Here is a 15,190-nt window from a genome sequence, read left to right on the forward strand (position 1 = left end):
TAGCCAGGATGGTCTTGATCTCCTGACCTCGTGATCCGCCCACCTCGGCCTCCCAAAGTGCTGGGATTACAGGCGTGAGCCACCGCGCCCGGCCCTTGAATAGCTCCTAATGTTTCTCATAGACACATACAGTAGAGGCTCAAACCCAAATGTTTGTTTCCTTGATCTAAGTTTTTAGAGATACCCTGATATCCCATGACATCAGCACTGCCTTTTTTATTTTTTATTTTTTTAATTTTTGGAAAGAAAATGTGTTTTCCTTGTAGAACAGTAAGAGGATAACTCCAGACAGGATGAGGGCAGTCAGCACAAAAAGGCCCTCTGGGCCTCATTGTAATAGTGAAGATAAAAACAAGAATTGACTAGACCTTTTCAAGAATGGATTGCTCTGCTGGAGGCATCATTAAGGTTCTCCAGACTGATCCACTTTATACATGTGTGTCATGAATAAAACAATGCATGTCCGTATCAGCACAAAGGTAAAGAATGAAACTCAATTGTGTTTATTTCTACTACCTAGAGTTAGCTATTGTTAATATTTCAGATGCTTTTCTGTGCATATAGGATGGATTCTTTTATAAAATTGGGATCATAATATAATCCCGTTTGTATACCAGTCTTTTTCGTCTTAACTTTTCTTCACAACCATTTTTCCTTGTTACACTAAAACGTAAAAATCCAAAAGTCAGCTGTCCTGGTGTTCAAGTCCCAGCCCCGGCTCTGTAATCTTGGTGATCCAGTTAACCTCTCCCTGCCATATTTTCTTTCTTTTTTTTTCTTTCCTCCACTTTTTTTGAGACAGGGTCTGGCTCTGTAGGCCAGGCTGGAGTGCAGTGGTACAATCACGGCTCACTGCAGCCTCAACCTCCTGGGCTTGGCTGATTCTTCCACTGCTCCGCCCGCCCCCGCACCATGAGTAACTGTGACTACAGGTGTGCACCACCACGCCTGGCTAATTTATATATGTATACTTTTTAATAGAGATGGGTTTTTGCCACATTGCCCGAACTGGTCTTGAACTCCTGTGCTCAAGCAATCCGCCTAGCTCCACCTCTCAAAGTGCTAGGATTACTGGTGTGAGCCACTGTGCCCACCTGCCATACTTTGTTTATAGGAAAACTAGGGACCTTCTCTTCTCTGAGTACAGTTGTTGTCAACACTGCCTTTAAGTTAAATCATCTGGGGAGCACGTGAAGAATAAGGATGCCCAGGTCTGCCCCACATCGGCCAAGTCAGAAGCTCTGGTATGGGCACTGGCCTGCCATATTTTTAAAAGCTTCCTACATCATGCTGAAGTGTGGCCGGGGTTGAGATTCACTGCCCTAAGGTTGCTATCTCGGGATCTGCTGGCTACTGCAACAAAAGAGACACTGTGTCTTGGCTGTTTTGCCATGGGGGCAGTGGGGCAGGATTGGGAGGAGTGTTTGGAGACAGGATTAAAATCCTGGCACTTGTGCCTCCCAGGGAAAAGGGTCAACCTGTTTATTTTGTGTCAAGAACTCAAACAGTGATCAAAATCCAATCCGACATCATAAATACCAGAAAAGGTCAGGGCTGGGCTGGTCATAGGATCGAGCACACACAGCCGAGCCGAGGTTGGCACTTAGTCAACTCCAAACTCTTCACTGGCAAACAGCACGGAGCAGGGAACTTGGCAAGGCCCGGCCACTTGGCGCCCCAGTCACAGAATGGAGGTTCACATGGCTCTGTTGTTTTTGTCGAAGGAGGAGAAATGCCATTTTCTCAGCAGTCCTTCTCCTTGACTCATTAGTGTAGTTGGCATGTGGTTATTTTTTAACTTCTCTGTAAATATTCATAGAAAGAGAAGGGGAGTAGAAGGCGGGAGCTGTTAATGTGTACCGAGCTCCTATTTTTTGCAGGCCTCCGCAGGGTGAAAGGGACTGGCCCCATGCACCAGGCCACTGCCAGTGGTGCAATTGAGGGACCTGAGCCCCCGCAGGCATCTGAGGTCACGTGGTGGGTAAAGCTGGGAATTTTATCGCGGGTCAGAAGAATTTCAAAGCCCGTATTTTTTCTTATTACTATACATCTTAAGAGATTAGAGGGCCAGGTGCAGTGGCTCACGCCTGTAATCCCAGCGCTTTGGGAGCGCAAGGCAAGGAAATTGCATTGTAGGCTATTGAAAGTAACTTTCCACATAAGTTTGTCAAACCAGCATAGGTAATAGAACAAGATACATTTGAGCAAGTTACTTACCCCATTGGGTCTACGTGGAATCCCTCTGGCTCCTTTAATAAAAGAACATCTAGTCCTCAGGGTTAGGTGATAGGATGAATGTGAAATGCGGATGCCCGTGGGCATGGGGAATTTATTTACCAGTTCTTTTACTAAAAGAGCTGGTGGGATTCTATTACCAGGACTTGCTTTTCTTTTTTATTTCTTTTAATCAGAAAATTTTGACAAATAATCTATGAAGTGCAGATGTAGGGCCAACAATACTTTTCACACTTTTTTGATTGTATCCTACAGTCAGAAATACATTTTTCCTCACAATCTAAAAGACATATATGTGTATGTATGTTTATACAGGCATATATATACACACACACACACACACACACATGCAGATGAGCAATTAAAACAATATTGTCATAAAACAATGCTTGACCTTACTATGTTCAGTGAATTTTTATATTTCTTTTCTAATCTATGTATTTTAATTTTTAAAATGCTTGCTCAGATCCACTGAATTATTTTCACAATTCCCAAAATGTGTTGCAAACTCTAGTTTCAAAAACACTGGACTGGAAGATATCCTAAAATGCCTTTTAACTCTGTATTAAGCATTCTGAAATTCAGCAAACTTGCCAGCAATCAGAGAGGAGATCAGAAGCTCATTTTCTAGAACCCATTTGCCGAACAGGGCAGTGGGTAATCTCAGGTAGATGGCTTCCTTCTCCTCCAGTGGCCCTCCCCTTCCTTGAGTTACTTTGTGTGGCAGTGCCAAGCATGGTGGCTGCCACGCATTGTGGGGAGCCTTACATCTCATTTTCCTTACTTCCCAGGCAGGTGCCCTGTTTTATTTAATCTCTGTATTCCAAGCATCTAGTATAAGGCTCAACATAGGGCTCTGTAAATTGATGGGAAAACAAAATAAAAAATGTGGCTCCATTTTTGTTTTTTGTTAACCTTCAGGAAATGTACCTTCATAATGTTAACCTTCAGGAAATGTAACCTTCATAATGTACCTTCATAATGCACAATGTACCTTCATAATGCTATTCATTTTTTAACTAGCTTCAGTTCAGCTCAGAAATATGTATGGAGCTACGCCTACTATGTGCCAGGTAATGTTGCACACAGAAGACACTAAAGAACGCACAAGAAAGAGGAGTGGTTCTTGCTCTGAAGGAAATCCTGTGTAAATGGAGAAGGGGAAGAAAAAAGCAAAAATAACTACAAAGTAATATGGCCATTGCTTGTGCAGAGAGTTTCTGAAAGCGCAGTGCAGGCAAAGATGAAGGAGAGTTACTTCCGCTTGGGGTAGGTGAGGTTGAGGGGAAGCACTAGAGTTGGGCTTTGAAGACTAGGCAGCACTTTGTGAGGGTCCAAATAGCAGGGAATTCCAGGCAAAAACAGCACCTTGGGAAGGGCATGGAGGCATGATCCTGCAGGAGCTGTTTGAGGCACCATGATCTGTGGATGTGTCTAAAGGTCAGAGTTCACCGGAAGCAGGCCTGCAAGGAGTTGGGCACTCTGCCTCAGAGGCATAGGACTTAGGTTGGAATCGCAGATCCTCCTATTTCTACCTGTGATAGGCTGAATAATGGCCCCCAAAGACATCCTCAGCCTAATCCATGCACTAGAACTTGCAAAAAAAAATACCCCGTATAGGGCCGGGCACGGTAGCTCACGCCTGTAATCCCAGCACTTTGGGAAGTCAAGGCAGGCAGATCATGAGGTCAGGAGTTTTCAATATAGTGAAAACCTGTCTCTACTAAATACAAAAAAAAAAATTGCCGGGGGTGGTGACATGTGCCCATAGTCCAGGCTACTTGGGAGGCTGAGGCAGGAGACTCGCTTGAACCCAGGAGGCGGAGGTTGCAGTGAGCTGAGACCATGCCATTGCACTCCAGCCTGAGTGACAGATGAGACTCTGTCTCAAAAAAAAAAAAAAAAAAAAAAAAAAAATCCCTGTATAGCAAAAGGGACTTTACATATGCAGTTAATTTAATGGTCTTGAGATGGAGGGAGTATCTTGGACTATACAGGTGAGCCTTAAATAGAATGAGTGTTCTTGGAAGAGGGAGGTGGAGGAAGATTTGACTGCATAGAGAAGAAGCGATGTAATGATAGAAGCCGAGATTGGAGTGTTGTGCTTGGAAGATGGAGTTAAGGGCCACAAACCAAGGAATACAGACGGTCACTAGAAGCTGAAAACAGCAGGGAATAGAATTCTCCCCAGAGCCTCCGCAGGGAACCAGCCCTGCCAACATCTTGACTTTAACCTGCTAAGACTGATTTCAAGATTTCTGACCTCCAGAACTGTAAGAGAACAAACATGTATGATTTCAAGCCACGTCATTTGTGGTAAAATGCGGTACAGAAGGAATAGGAAACTGACACACTTCTTTAAATGGCCTTTCGCTGGGCGCAGTGGCTCACGCCTATCATCCCAGCCCTTTGGGAGGCCGAGGCGGGCAGATCATCTGAGGTCAGGAGTTGAAGACCAGCCTGGCCAACATGCTGAAACCCCATCTCTACTAAAAATACAAAATTAGCCGGGCGTGGTGGCGCACGCCTGTAATACCAGCTACTCAGGAGACTGAGGCAGGAGAATCGCTTGACCCCGGGAGGCGGAGGTTGTAGTGAGCTGAGATCGTGCCATTGCACTCCAGCCTGGGCAACAAGAGTGAAACTCTTGTCTCAAAAAATAAGTAAATAAATAAACAAATAAATAAAATGGCCTTTCAACTTTATTCCACCTCTGTAAGCCTCAGTGTCCTCATGTGTGAAAATGGGGATAGATGGGAGTCATTATGCCTGAAGTGGCAGCCTCATCGGGTAAACCTCCTTCTGGTAAGGACGGTGTACGTGTCCTGAAACATGGGCCTTAGCCTGCTCTGTGGCACATCATAAGGCCGAATTTATTTATGGAAGTAGATAAAGATGAAACAGGAGAGGTAATCACGGATCAGATTTGTGCTTTATTGAAAATGCTTGTTGACTTGTCTTTGTTTCTGGCTAAGCTACAAGTGTGGCGTGGAAAGGGCCTTATCTGTCTGGTTTATCACTCTCTCCTCAGTGCATAGCATGGCGCTCTGCATGTTAAGCCTTCTGTAATTAATTGATCACTGATTAAATGCATGCTCTGTTCTATTTGGAGATCCCAAATCGTGAAACGTACAGAAGGCCATTTGTAGAGAAAGAGAGAGATTACAGGTAGGGAGGCCAATGTGGCCACCACAGTAATCTTCATGAGAGATAATTTTTCATATCTACTTAAAATCCTTCATGTTGCACTTTTCTGCTCATGCCCTTTCGTTCTGTTCTCAGAGCAAGAGAACAGCTGCAGATTGTCCTCAAATAGTCTCGTCTCTACCATTAATTTGTTCTTCAGCCTTCTCTTTCCAAGCAAAATGACCCAAATTATTTTGGCTTTCCCTTGTTCAGAGTGCCGTATTGTAATGCCCTGCAGATGTTGCAAGCGGATGGCCCAGAGGACAAAGTGGGCTTGCACATGTGTTTTAAGTGACCGTGCGGACTCTTTTGTTTAATGTGAATTGTAAAACATAGCAACTTGAACACATGAGCTCATTTCCATGCTCTCTCAAAGTCCACCAAGATGTCAGGAAAGGAATAAAAGAAGGCATCGTTCACAAGGACTAAGATACTGGAAGAGAAGAATACAGACAAGGGTTGCCGGCAAATTTGAGGAGTGAAAATACAGATGGGACAGGAGGAACCGGCATCACAGATCAGCGGTCCCACCGGGCAGCAAGGCAAGGAGGAGGCTGATTGGCTTTGCTGATCCCAGACAGGGCTCAGCCATGAGAGGCTCCAGGTATTCCCAAATGCCACATGGAATGGATCCCCAGCCCTATGAGGGGGTTGGTCAGTAGTTTGTATAAGAAATAGTTAGAATTCCTACCCCTCCTCCAGCCTATACAACCAAGGAAATATTCCTCTTTGGTCCCTGCATACTGCTGGAGTTATTTTTGTTGTTGTTGTTGTTTTGTTTTTTGTTTTTTGTTTTTTGGAGTTTTGCTCTCATCACCCAGGTTGGAGTGCAATAGTGCGATCTCAGCTCACTGCATCCTCCACCTCCTGTGTTCAAGCGATTCTCCTGTCTCAGCCTCCCAAGTAGCTGGGATTACAAGCGCCTGCCGCCACATCTAGCAAATTTTCGTATTTTTGGTAGAGACAGGGTTTTGCCGTGTTGACCAGGCTGGTCTCAAACTCCTGACCTCAGGTGATCCACCCACCTCAGCCTCCCCAAGTGCTAGGATTACAGGCATGAGCCACCGCGCCCGGCTTGCTGGAGTTTTTTTTCCTGGACCCACAGCATCAGCATGGCTCTGGACACACACACTTCATTGTGCACAGATAGGGTCGCAGCAGGGTGCTGGAGTGAAACCGAGGAGATGAACAGAAAGTGTACGCCCTGACAGGGGAGGCCCCTCAGCCCCTCCTCTACTCAGCAGTCAGAAGGCTTGAGGCCAGTTTTCTGTCCTCCAGACAAGAGATTGTATGATTCGCCTCTGGGGAAACAGCACGGCCCAAGATTGTGATACTGATGCTTAGGATATGCCACGTGCTCATGTAAAGTCGTATTATTACTCTCGGCTTCAACCCACCCTACTGGACCCTGCTCTGAGACAGTGGGGATGGGACTCTGTATTTCAGCATTACCAGTATCTTTGGGGGGTTTTACAGATGGCGCACCATGGGGAGACTGAGGCCAGAGGGGAAGGAGAGACCTGCTCCTGCCTGTGTGCTTCCTGTTTTTTTGTCAGAATCAGCCCAGCATTGCAACCTCACCTGGTTGTGTTGTTGATTCTAGTTGCAGTCCATCCTCTCCCCAAACCCAAAACCAGCACCGGGGTAGCCCCTCTTTGGAGGACTGGGTCCCAGCACTGTGGGGCTCCAAATTCTAATAATCCACACTCTTTCTCTGTGTTACCCCAGCCCTTGGATTGCAATTGACACTTGCAGTCGTCATTTGTGTGACATGTCAGCATTCCCCCTTTGCTCTTACAGCTCCCACGCCTGGCTAGCAGCTCTTTATGAAAGTTCCTCTAGCTGGCGTTTCTTGACTGGACCCCGACTTGCAGATGCAGTAGAAGTCAGGGAGTGACTTCATCCCTTTTTTTTTTTTTTTTTTTTTGAGACAGAGTCTCACTCTGTCACCCGGGTTGGAGTGCAGTGGCACGATCTCGGCTCACTACAAGCTCTGCCTCCTGGGTTGACGCCATTCAGCCTCCCAAGTAGCTGGGACTACAGGCGCCCGCCACCACACCCGGCTAATTTTTTGTATTTTTAGTGGAGACAGGGTTTCACCGTGTTAGCCAGGATGGTCTCGATCTCCAGACCTCATGATCCGCCTGCCTCGGCCTCCCAAAGTGCTGGGATTACGGGCTTATTAGACATTGGAGGAAAAGCTATGATAAAAAAAAGTCAGAGGTTGGTTTTGACAAAATGAAAAAAAAAGAAATGGATAGGAAACAGACAAGACAGAGAAGAGCAGAAAACATGAAAAAAAAAAAAACTCGGAAATTAATAGCCTCAGAAAGACAAAACAGCTATTTCACTCATAAAATATGAACAAGATCCTACATTTTAAAAAAAAGGCGGCTTTGAAAAACAAGGAAGAGCTTTAGGGAATTAAAAGCATGAGTGTTGACATTTTTTAAAATGGGTTAAAAATCAGAAGATGAAGTGGGGCAGTTTACCATCTAGGTTCTTTGAGATGACTTTAGACTCATGAGAAATAAACAAAAATATACATTTATTGAGTGCAGTTGCTGGGCTATCATTTCCCGACTTGATATCAGCCCATTTATTACTGATAAAAATCCACAAAGTTGGGCATTTTACATCTGTTGGATTAAACAACTAAGGCTGAGGGAGCCCTGCCTGATTTCACAGCTTCTGTTAGCCTCATCGTGGTCTGCCGCAAAGTTTCCAAGAGGCCATGAGGGGAGACAGCCTCTTCATTGTCTAGCTAATTGAAAAAAAGGAAGGTGCTCGAATGGAACTCAGCTGATATGAATAGTCCCAAGTGAGGACTCGGTCTTTCAGGCATGGACAGGGCCACCCGGCAGCTGACGACGTTAATAAAATTGTCAGGCAGCTATTAGAATAGCTTAAAATTATTCCATTTTTATAGGCACCTAAAAAAGCCGAACAGCACTTGTCTTTGCTCATAAACCGAACATCTGTTAGCTCCCGGAAGACTGGTACCCATTGTTAATGGCTGGCCCTTGGTACGTCGCTCAGCCCAGGATGCTCATAATGTAGTAGGGTTTTGCCCCCTTCTTTAACATGGGCCCTGCAGTAGACATGCATATACTTGCTGTTTCTTTTTTCTCAATATTGTTTTTACTTTTCTCATTCCTTCCACTGAAAGACCATGAAATCAAACATTTGGTTGCAACACTCACCTCTTTGAGCTCTAACCTACCACGTGTCTTGCTCTGTACTGTCCCTTTGCAGCTCTAGCTCATGCTCTCAGTGGCCATTTCAAGTAAACAACTAACTGGACATCATCAAGCAGCAGGTTCCAGGGTCGTTGTGCCTAACACTGCTTGGCACCCACCAAGGAATGAACACATTCTCGGTGTATGTATAGTGGAAAAGGATCTTAGGGCTGAATTCTTTCTTGCATTCTGATAGACCAGCACAGTCTGAATGTTACGTCTTAGAAATGTCAACAGAAGGACCCAAGAAGCCTCAAACTTCAGCACGGATGATGATGATAAGAATAATTTGCAAGCAAGAACTATGCCACCTCTCACCCTCATTTGGTGTCAGCCAGCCTCTGTTAGCCTTAGTTTTTATATCTGTAAAGTGGGGATGAAAATCTCTGCCTTAGAGGGTTGGTGTCTGGATCATTTGAGATAATGTATGTAAAATATATGGATTGGTGTCTGCCACAGAGTAGGGGTTCAGGAAATGGCTGTTCTTTAGTCTCCCTCTTGTCAGGGCTTGCACGTCTAGGGATTTCTCTGCTACAGGTACAGACCCAACCTAGAGCCTGTGGGGACAGAAACAAGTATAAAACAGAACATTTTTCCTCAAGAAGCTCACTGTATCACACGTTTTAGCCTCCTAAAATTTCTCAAAGGTGGTTAGAACAGGTGTTGTAGGTGGGGAGGAAATGAAACATCAAAAGAAATTCTGAAGCCCAAGATTTCCTTGTACAAGGAAACAAAAGCGTGGAGAGATTATTAGAGTTAGCAAGTGGTGGGAATGAAATAAGGGGTAGATTTGGTCCTCTTCATCCCTGTTCTATTCATCCGTTTATTTAGCAAATGTTACTTCAATGCTTACTATATGCTAGGCACATCGGAGTGGTGCACCACTACTGCGTCTAAGTTGATTGCAAAAATGTACTGAAACAGCTTTCTAGATCATCTTGGCACTCCTGAGGCTTCAAACACCTCCTTGCAATCCCCACCTTGCAGGCCTGCAGCGTCTGTTGCATGGATCCATTGGAAGGAAGCTCACCAGGCAAGATAAGCTTCTCTTGTTCTGGGCAGCTTGAGCAAACCTTGCATCCTAAACCATTCTTTCTAATTTCCTCTCCCTTCTTTGAGTTTGGTCCTTGAGACCCTACAGCTGAGGCTGATTGGTTGTACTGTGACCGTCCTTCAGGTAATTGGAGTCTACTATCAGAGCCTCCTGAGTGGCTTCCCTCCTCCGTTCTGCATTCCTCCAGGTGAAGGATTCCAAGTTCATCAGGATCTTTATGTTAAGACAGCAGCACACAATTACAAAACCAACATCGGTGCAACATATTCATGTTTCCTTGTGCCATTTTCTAGCTGTGTGATCTTCAGTCAGTAAATTAATCTGCATTAGGCTCCTCAAAAGGAAGTGTGGAGGTCACAGTGGTGTCCACATCCAGGTAGTTGGAGAGATCATTGATGTAATTCAAAAGAATGCTGGCCAGGTGCGGTGTCTCAGGCCTGTAATCCTAGCACTTTGGGAGGCCAAGGCGGGTGGATCACCTGAGGTTAGGAGTTCAAGACCAGCCTGGCCAACACGGTGAAACCCCATCTCTACTAAAAATACAAAAATTAGCTGGGCGTGGTGGCGGGCGCCTGTAATCCCACCTACACAGGAGGCTGAGGCAGGAGAATCACTTGAACCTGGGAGGAGGAGGTTGCAGTGAGCCGAGATCATGCCATTGCACTCCAGCCTGGGCAATAAGAACGAAACTCCGTCTCAAAAAAAAAAGAGAAAAAAAATGAAAACAAGAATGGAGTAGGTGATCCAGTTTGTCTACAAGTACAGCACTACTGGCTTGATGTTGTCAGGTCTCGGGTTATGGATGGAGAGGCCAAAGTACAATTAGGTCAAGTCAGTCACCAAGACTGTCACATCTTTTAGTGTAAAGATGAGGAGTGAGACCAGATATCAGTGCGCTGTCCGCATTGAATGACTGGGTATAGAGTCAGGCTCTGTAGTTCCTGAGTCTCTGGTGTGTACTCTGTGGTACTTAATGGCCAGTCAATAAGATACTGTTCTTTTAGTGGCAAAGAAAATGACTAGATAACCAAATAATTGCATCGAAGTCCAGGGCATATCATGTAGGCTGCTGTTTCTCAAATTTGAATCTGCATGGTAGTTCATCACACAGGGAGCTTTTAGATCCTGGTCCTCATCCCTGGAGATTCAGGCTCCGCAGGGACTGTGTGATAGGCCTTGTACTTATGAAGCTGATGCATGATCCTCATGGGACATGGTCCTCAGAGCACAACTATGCCTAGCTTCTAAATGCCTAAGTGAGCTGAATCTTGTAAGGTCAGAGAAAACAAGAGTGCTTAAAGGAGAAGGAAGTTTTCTGCCTAGTTGTTTTGTTTTCGTTTTAACTTATCAGGAAAATATAAAAACAGTATCATTAGAAGGCTTATCTGATAGCTAAAAAAATTGCCTCAGCAAAAGTCTTTTCCAATAGGCAATGGTGTTTGCTACCTTTCAATGGGCACTCTTACGTTTCCAAGTTCTGTGCCAGATGTTATTTATATAGTCTCAGTTAGGAGAGCTTTTGGCTGCAAGTAACTGTGCTCTAAGCCATAAGGAGGTAGAGAGTCCATTGCCTGTGCAACAGCTTAGCAGTGTTTCCAAGGCCCCCAATTCTTTCCATCGTTTTTCCATTCTCAGCACATTGGATTTTTATCTTCATACTTCCCACTTCATAGTTGCAAGATGGCTACCATAGCCCTGGGTGTCTTGTCTTCAGAGTCCCAAACAGGAAGCAAGAAGCAAACCTAAAATTCCTTCTTCTCAGAAGTCTCTGCCTTTTTATTCAGGATAGGAACTTCCAAAGCAGACTGCTCTTTACATCTCATAGTTTAGAAATTAGTTATAAACTGAACCCTAGACCCTATCGCTGCTAATAGAGAAGGGGATTACCGTGGCTGGTTTATACAGATTATGAGTTATTCCCTGGGGATAGGAAGAGGCCCACCTTTCCTGAAATCAGCAATCTCCTGCTGTTGCCAAACACAAACGCATGGTTCTGTTAGCTGGTGAGAAGGGGGAAGATGTTTGGGTAGATATTAATAACGGTGAGAATCCCTCATGAAGCTCAGAAAGGAGAAATAATCTTCCGAGGACACACAGCCAGCAAAGACAGAGTCAGTTTTCAAATTTAGGTTTGCCTCTGAAGCCCATATGCTTCCTATTTTACCATCCTGCATCTTAGACCACGCAGCCTTCTCATCAACCAGAGATGCTTTCTGTTCCAGCAAACCTCAGAAAAAGATCCGATCCCCTGCCCTCGTTTCACAGATGGGAAAATGATGGCCAGCATGGGGGAAGTGATTCACCTAAGTTCACTGGCCTATTTGGCACGCTGTGAGCCTTGTCATCTTTCCTTTTGGCATTTAGTATTTTCTGCCCTGCTAATCGCTAGGCACGTTGGGGCTGCTTTTGTCTTGTGTATACTTGTCTGCTATCATTTTTTGCTTTAGCATCCCCACTGGTAAGTGCTCTTGCATGGATTCCCAGTTGGTAATGGGGCATTCACGGTAAATTAGGAAGGTAATTCGAGCTATTGCATTTTGATGCACCTCAGTGGTAGGATTGTGACTATGTTTTGCTGGTTCAACCCGAGGGACACACGAACAGGAAGAAGGATAGAGAGCTCAGGGCTTGGACTGCCAAGGCAAGGGGCCATGATGGCACTCAAAGGCGATGAGCCAGGGATTAGAGAGGGCTCGCCATTTCCACTCCTGAAAAACAAGCAAGATAACCTTTAAAGTCCCTTCCCAATTCTGTAGAGAGTGTCCTTTGATTAAGGTGTAAGCTGGTAGGAAAGATACTGCGGAAGGACAAAAGAGAGAATAATTAGAGAAAAAATGCTATTCCATGTGCAGGAAGTGAGATAAGGAAAGTGGTGAGTTGATGAGTTTCTCTCCTGTAAAAGATGAGGTTGATGACATGAACTGCCTTTCAGGGTTGTTCTAAAGAAGAAATGACTCCATACATGCACAATGTATAGATATAGAACAATGCCCAGCATATAGTAGACACTCAATAAATGTTAAGTACTGAGAAGTAAAAATAAAATCCTAAGCCCCCCAACCAACCAGACCATCTCTTGGTCAAGGAGACCCCAGAGTAACCTTGACATCTAAGTTGTCGGCCGTGATGGGATGGGGGTGTCAGTGTCAGACATACCTCATTGTACCCCCTCCGTTGCTAACCACCATTAGGCTTTCTTCTGCAAGGGATTAACATAAACCAGCCCTCTCAAAAGACTGATATCCACCAACCTACTGATGCTACCCCTCCTTTTTCACCTGATCAGAGACCACACAACAGAGTGGTTCTGGCCAGTCTTTGGAGAATGCGCAGTAAGATTTTTTGTGTCCTTTGCTTCACCTTTTGGCATCAGAGGATCGAAACCTCCACCCTTGGATAATGCTAACACTGCCATTTTTTGTACATGAGACACGTGAAGGGCCATGAAAGGGAAATTGCACATGGGCACGTGTCTCCTTTTATAAATATTCATGACTCCTCCTGTAGCTTATTGAATATGTATATTTGGTCACCCTGCTTAGCATAAATTTGTTTCCTTTCTCCCTCTGGTGAAGAGTCTGTTTCTGGTTTCTGGCTGGAGTCTACAGCCCCCAGCCTGTTAGAATAACCACCCTGCAGGCTGCGACCCGTTATGAGAAATAAAGCTCTCCTTTCCAAATTTATGAACTTCATCATTCTTTAGCTGACACTACTGTATTATCCTTAATATTGGACATTTTGTGAGATTTTACCCCGCCCCGCCCCCCCCCGACCTCTGCCAGGACCCACAGTTTGAAGAACAAAGTGGGCATGTCTACTTTGTGCAAGGATCTGTTGCTAGAACATCTTACTCATACGCTTTTTTTTTCTTGTTTAATCTTTCCAACAGCCTGAGAGATCAATATTAATATTCTGATGTTGCAGAGCAGAAAATTTGGGGGACCCTGAAAGATTAAGCTGTTTGTTCAAGTCCAGAAAGTTGTTGGCACCAAAGCTGTCCTGTTTTTCTGTACAGGCACTCCACCTCTGCCTACAGCCGGCTGAGTCCTGCTCTAGGAGCAGGTGTGGTTTGTCATTTGGGAACCACTGTTTACAACTCCTCCACTGCCTCCTGGACCCTTTCTCTCCCTCCTTTCTTTCCTTTTGTTATTATGGTTTGTTCTGGCCAAGCGGCCAGTCACTTTCTCTTTGTGCTGTCACCTTCCTTTAATGGGTTCCGCATCTGGGCCGATGATTCTACCTTCCCTCTAAAGAGGGTGTAGAGGAGCCAGGGAACCTCAGACTCTGGGTGGAGTGGGTGTCACACTGATGCAGGAGCATATCAAGTCACCTTGACGGAGAAAGACAGCAAGAGGGGCTAAAGTTGGCACTCATCTTTGAGAGAGCCTCTGAACTGATTCTCATCCGAGTACCACCCACCGATGAAAGAGCTGTTCAGAATTTCTGTCCCCTGGGAAGATAAATCCAGTCGCCTTGGCTCTGTGTCTCCACTGCATCACCTCACGGGCCCTTTGAGCTCCTTCCATGTGGTAATGCCATTATCTTTGTATGTGGACCACCTGCCTCAGAACCATTTGGGGCACCCTTGGGAAAGCAGATTTCCAAATCTAGCTCATCAGATCTATGGGGGTTTTTATCCTTGGAATTCACTTTTTTTTTTTTTGGAGACAGAGTTTCGCTCGTGTCGCCCAGGCTGGAGTGCAGTGGTGCAATCTCGGCTCACCGCAACCTCCGCCTCCCAGGTTCAAGCGATTCTCCTGCCTCAGCCTTCCGAGTAGCTAGGGCTACAGGCATGCGCCCCCATGCCTGGCTAATTTTGTATTTTTAGCAGAGATGGGATTTCTCCATGTGGGTCAGGCTGGTCTCGAACTCCCAACCTCAGGTGATCAGCCCGCCTCGGCCTCCTAAAGTGCTGTGATTACAGGCATGAGCCACTGCGCCCCGGCCGGAATTCGCATTTTAAAGCAACTCCCTTGGTAATGCAGGTGCTGTCTTCAGGCCGTGCTTTGAGAAATGCTGCAGTCAACTGTGAGCTGCAGAGGAGCGTGTCTGTGACTCTTTGTATTCACAACCCCTCGCCTTGTGTATTTTTTTAATCGAATGGTGGATTAATTGAGTATTTGATTAATTAGTGTACAAAGAGAACAGAAGGAAGTCCAGGAAATGGAAAGTTTTAGTTTCTCAAGAGTAAAGGAAAATAGAGTAAATCAAAGTTGCCCTGGAAGATCAGAACGGCCTTTGCAGTTGATGGACGTGCGTTCTGTGTTCTCACTCTGAACTCTTCCCGGCATCTGTCCAGCGCAGGCTCTCTGCTGAGCCATGTGAGAACACACGGATACCGCACTCTCTGAATCTTGTACACTATGGAAGTTTCATCACAAGCAAAACCCTTAGCCCAGGCACCTAGCTGAAATGTGAACCGATGCCCGTACTAGCCTTCTTCATCTGATAAATGCCTCCAAAGGCCCCAAGTCCA

General features: G+C 45.4%; 1 protein-coding gene across 3 annotated transcripts in view; it reads left to right on the forward strand.

Moving 5' to 3' along the window:
• Positions 1-15,190, forward strand: part of LARGE (like-glycosyltransferase) — a 692,738-nt gene that overhangs the window by 418,246 nt on the left and 259,302 nt on the right. The window lies entirely within an intron of this gene.

The sequence above is a fragment of the Mandrillus leucophaeus genome, unplaced genomic scaffold, assembly GCF_000951045.1.
Source record: "Mandrillus leucophaeus isolate KB7577 unplaced genomic scaffold, Mleu.le_1.0 Scaffold2, whole genome shotgun sequence".
Taxonomy (NCBI): domain Eukaryota; kingdom Metazoa; phylum Chordata; class Mammalia; order Primates; family Cercopithecidae; genus Mandrillus; species Mandrillus leucophaeus.